Consider the following 6,015-nt stretch of genomic DNA (forward strand, 5'->3'; position numbering starts at 1 on the left):
AACTTTTTTCAAACTCCCAGTTTCTGCCAATAGTCCTACTACGCTCTAAAGAGGAAATGAATGCTATTTGGCTGTGAAATCTGTCATGACATCCATCATCAGGTTTTATTTGCCTTACTAAGTGATTTTCTTTGCTGAAGTTTCACGTACATTGGAATAATGCATAAGAATAATACTTCACATTACTAAATACTTACTAGGTACCAGGTACTCCTCTAAGAGATTTGTTTATATTAATTCATTTTATCCTCACATCAACACCAGTTTATAATTATTGCTTTATGCAGTTGTATTTCAAGTCATGTAGGAGAAAAAAGTTACAAAAAATACATTTTTACCACCTTTCATTTTTATCTATGTAATTACCTTTTCAGTGCTTTTTATTGTGGATTTGAGTGCTTTTATTCTCAAGGATTCTCTTTAATATTTCTTTTAGGAATGATCTGCTAGGGATGCATTCTCTAGGTTTTTGTTCATTTCTGAATGTCTTAATTTTTCCTTTATTTTTGATGGTAGCTTTTCTGAATATTGAATTATTGGTTAATAGTTTTTTTTCTTTCAGCTTTTTGAATATATCATTCCATTCTTTCTGGTTTCTGATGAGAAATCAGCTGTTAATCTTATTGAGGCTCACAGATAAATGATGAGTTCTCTCTTGCTACTTTCAAAATTCTCTTTATCGCTTTGGCATTTGGCAGTTTGATTGTGATGTGCCTAGATGTGGATCTTTTTGAATTTATCCCACTAGAAGTTTGTTGAGCTGCTTTTAGGATGTGTAGATTAATATTTTACATCCTATTTGGGAAGTTTTCAGTCATCATTTCTTCAAATATTTCTGTACCTCTCACCTTTCCTTTTGATGTTTTCCCACATGTCTCTGAGGCTCTGTTTATTAAAAAGTTTCTCCCCTCACATTGGACACTCACAATTGACCTGTCTTCAAGCTCATCAATGTTTTTCTTCTTTCTGCTTAAATCTTCTGTTGATATTATGTAATGAATTTTTTTCATTTCAGTTATTATCATTTTCAACTCCAGAATTTCTCTTTGGTTCTTTAATTTTTTTTCCTATCTTTTTATTGCTATTTTCTAAGTTAGTGAGACATTGTTCCTATACTTTCCTTTAGTCCTCATGTGGTTTCCTTTATCTTTTTTTAAACATGTTTAAAATAGCTTATTTGAGTCTTTGTCTAGTAAGAATGCCAATGTCTGGGCTTTCTCAGGGTCAAAATCTATTGGTTGCTTTTTTTCTTGTGTGTAAGTCATATTTTTCTTGTTTCTTAGCCTATCTCCTATTTTTTTTTTTTTTTGTCGAAAACTCGACATTTAAAATAATATAATGTAATAACCCTGGGAATCAGATTTTTCTCCTTCTTTAGTGTTTATTGTTATTTTTTTGTTATGGTTTGTTTGTTTAGCGAGTTATCTGAATTAATTATGTAAAGTTCATATTCTTGGTTGTGTGTGGTCCCTAAAGTTTGGAGCTTTTCAAAACCCTTGCAACAGCTCATTGTCCATCTTTTCTTTTTAAGCTTTTTGGTTAATCTGTTGTTTGCTTCTACTGTTATCCACCCCCTCAGGCAGCTGTGAAGGTAGGCAGTTGCTTGCAATTGGTTTTGACAAATGACCCTGAAAAAGTCCTCTAAAATCAATCAATTAATTAAATTTTGTTTTGTTTACATTTAATATAAGTTGGAGTGAAGAAGCTTTGAATTTGGACACTAAAACAATACACTTAGCTCATTTTAGAGGAGAAATATATATATTATTAATTTTAATTAATTATTTTTTTATGGTGACATTGGTTAATGAAATCTAGTAAGTTTCAGCTGTACATTTTAACAGTAAAGCATATATATATTCACATTGTGTGTTCACCTCCCATAGATTTCTTTCTGTGACCACATATTTGACACCTTTTACTCCATCTACCTCCGCCTATCCCCTACCCTCTGGTAACCACTAATCTATTATCCATGTCCATGAGTCTCTTAGGTTTATATCCCACATATTCACATTTACACTTGGGTAAGCTCCAAGTCAGGTTAACTTTGTGAGTGGGATCTCTCAGGAAACCATCAGACAGATCAAATGATGGCATTCCTCTGGGAATGGGGCTTTGAAGAAGCCCCAACCTGGTTCTGCCCCATTCAGTGGCTTCCAGCTGCTAGATTTTACCGCAGATGCATTGTTAGTTTTCAAGATTGCCTTGGAGCAGGAGAATGGAGGATGCGAGTAAGAAAGTTAAAATTCCACAAAGTTCTCTGTTCTAATTGAAATTCAGTTTTGTTTGTTTGTTTTTAAATAAAGTAAATGCTACCTGCATCGTTGCAAGTATTTAGTTAATTTCCAGAGTTCAGAAAAAGTTGATTTTGACAATTTTTGCCAGTCATCTGTTTGCTTTTATGAAGAAGAATTTTCAGAAGTTCTTGCTACCCCTTTTCACTGACATCTTCTCAGTAAATCTTAAGAGCTTAGCTGCTCTGTTTTACGTGATGTGGATATATAGGAGCACAAGATGTAATTCTTTTTAAAGATCTGCTCCACAAGAATCTTGTGATTTGGTTCTGTCTACAAGATCAAGTCAGTTAGGTGGGATGTTACCCTGGGCACAAGATTGAGTGTAACCAGGAGGACCGTAAGGCAAGGCAATTTGAGGTAAAGCATCCAGGATAGAGAAGCAGCATTATGGGAAGAGCCAAAATTGGAATCTAGATTATAGTACTGCACATAAATTTGGAAGGACACATAATTTTCTACATAAATTTGGAGATATGGGCAGAAATAGAAGAATGTATAGAGTATTTAGTAGAGCTTAATCACATATGCAGACCCAGGTGATTAGTTCAAGACTGAGATAATGAATTGCAGACTGGATTAGAGAGCTCTATGAATCTGATGTCTGTTGCACATTCCCAGGACAGTGTGTTCAGGTCTTATGGTTTATAGGAGTTGCTCCTGGTTAATCGCTTATAATTGATTGTCAAGGCAAAACCATACTAAGGCATTGAACAATTCCAAGATAAATTAAGATTTCCTGTCTATAAATACTGAAGGGTTTTAGAGGAGAGGGAAATCAATAATAATTGCAGTAGTCAGGAAAGTCTTCATGTAGGAGGGAAAATTGCTCTTTATAGATAGGGCTTGGATATGCAAGAATGGCTGCATATACCCACAGACATGAAGGTAGAAATGAATATGAAATGGAAAGGTGTGTATTGGGGTAAACATGGGAACTTATTTTGGGTTACATGATATTTCCTAGTGAAATAGTATTTGAAATAAGAAATTGCCCAGAACAGAATGATAACAGGCTACTAGAAGATTAAAAAGAAATATGAGAAATGATGCTGGACACTATTCAAGATAGACAGCATGAATTAATGGTAGGTGTGCACAGCCTTTTTATTTTTTTCTATTCTACTTCTATTCATCTCACTATTTTTGAGAAGAAGTGCCTAATTTTATTAGGACCTTAATTTGTGCCAACACCATGCTAAGCACTTTACACGTGTATTTTATTTAATCTTCATATCTGACCTTTTGAGGTAGTCATCACGAATCCCATTTTATAGATACAGGAAATCTGGTGTTTTGGCTGGGCCCTTTTATCTTCATGGGACCAAAATTCACCACAAGCAGTGGAGGTTTTCTTGTGAGGGCAATCCAGATGTTACTTGGGGTCTCTCTTTGCTTTAGAAAATGGGTTAGATTGGCCACATCCCAGTTATACAGCCTTTGATATTTACTAATTTCTTTTGCATATTTTATCACATTTCTCTTTGTCTTCACTCCTGCATCTTTGATATTATCTTGATTCCACCTCATATTGTCCTGGGGACAAAGCCCATACTCTTCACAAATATCCATTTGCACCAAGACATCTATCATTCATATAATTTTATTGATGATTCAAAGGAAGACAGAAAGGAATCAGATAAAGCATTGGACAGATGTCTATAATTTTTCTGTCTCTACCTGTGTATTCTCTTTTCCCTCTCTCAGGAATAACAAGAAAATTCCTTTTATCCTTGGCAGAATAGTTCTCTCCACAGCCAAATCTATAGGACCTTCTTTTCTCAAGCACTTGTCAGGGCATTTACCAGAGTAATACAATTGACCTCCGAATAGGAATTGTGGCTCCAGTTTTTAATATAAAATATAGTAGTATATTATGTCATATTATATTAATATATTAGTGATAGTATAGTATAATAATATAATATTTTCACACATATTAGAAGATGTGAAAATAAAGGAAGAGTGTGTGTGTGCATGTGTGTGCGTGCACGCTTGCGTGTGTTTAGGAAGCAGGACTCTTAGTTAAGCGGTTATCAGTAGTTGTCTGGGAAAAGCTGAATTACTAGGCTTCAGGAAGAATGGGAACCATGACAGGCTTAGATAGAGCCCGGAATGAGAAGTCATTCATAATTCTTAGAAGCATTATGGACCTTAGAAGCAGAGTCTTTTGGGTCTTCACGTGGTGGTCTATCATTGATCTTACTCAGGTATTCCTACTTGTGTATTTACATATATGAATTTCTCTTTTTCCATGACTAACAGGCTGATGTTTTTACTTTTTTGTTTCCATTTCTACAGTGGGGACTCTTTTTGGGAAGACCTTATACTCTTTCAGGAGAAGCTGTTTGGGGTCAATTTTTCCTGAGAACAAGTTGTAGGAGTATCAGGTACAGCATTCGACAAGTTTAAACTTAGAGAAATTTGCTATACCCAAGGTGATAGAGATAGGATTTGAATGGCAGTGTATCTCAAAGGTTATATTCTTTTTACTGTTCTTGTGGGTAGGACTTTGATTTAGGCTTGCTGTGGGTATGACCCCTGACCCCAAGGAGCTGACAGTAAATAGATAAATATGTGGTATAAGTTAGCAGATAAGTGCCATATGAATGGTATGGGCAGGTGATCCTGGGAGTTAAGATGAAGGAGAAGTTTCTCCTGAGTGAATGCTGAAGATCTGTGGCTGAAGTAGCAATTGAGCAGAGGAAAGCAGGCTTTTAATAGGTAGGAATGTCAGGAAAGGAATTCCAGGCAAAGGGAATGGCATGAATAAAGGCTTAATGATGAAGTCATAAGGATAAATTTGACTATAGGAGAGGGTACTCGAATCTATTGTACATACTACTTTAGGATGATTAATCTAGGAGTAGCATGAAGAATAGATTAGAGTGAAGGGAGATTAATATTGGGGATACTACTAAAGAAGGAGTTTCAGTGATTCAGATGTGAGATCAAGAAGAAATGAATTAGCATTATGGCAAACATATGGAAAGAAAGAATGGAATTCAAGGACAATTCTGAAAGAGAAATTATAGGGCTTGAAGCCTGTATTAGTCTACTAATACCATAGAATACCACGGAGTGGATAGCTTAACAGAAATTTGTTTCTCACAGTTCTGGAGGATGAGAAGTCCAAAATCAAGGTGCTGGACAATTTGGTTCTCTGGTGAGGGCTCTTTCTTCATGAAGCTCTAGTCTCTCTTTTTATTCTTATAAGGACATCAATTCCATCAGGAGAGCCCCACCCTAACTGCCTCATCTAATCCTAATTACTTCCTAAAGCCCTACTTCCCAAAACACTGGAGGTTTGGGCTTCAACATATGACTTTTGCGGGGACACAATTCAGTCCATAGCAAAAGATGATTAGATCATATGGATGAGACATAGTGGAAAATAAGACAATATTAGATTTCAGGTTTGGGCAACAGTGAGAGTACTGGCTTCATCCTGAGAAAGAAAATCATGGTGGGGGTAGAAAAATAATGCATGGTTTCTGAATATTAAGTTTAAGGTAGCAATAGGACATCCAGATGTAAACATCTATCATACAGTTAAAAACACAAGCTTGAATCTTGGCAGACTGGCTGGACAAAAAAAAAAAAAATTAAAGATTTGAGAATCTTTAACATGTAAGTTGTAGTTGAAGTGTGGAAATAGATAATATAACTGAAAGAGAGAGATTTAGAGAAAAGAATTCGGAGGCCAAAGCCCTGAGAG

This window comes from Rousettus aegyptiacus, unplaced genomic scaffold (assembly GCF_014176215.1).
Source record: "Rousettus aegyptiacus isolate mRouAeg1 unplaced genomic scaffold, mRouAeg1.p scaffold_m13_p_3, whole genome shotgun sequence".
In the NCBI taxonomy this organism is placed as follows: Eukaryota; Metazoa; Chordata; class Mammalia; order Chiroptera; family Pteropodidae; genus Rousettus; species Rousettus aegyptiacus.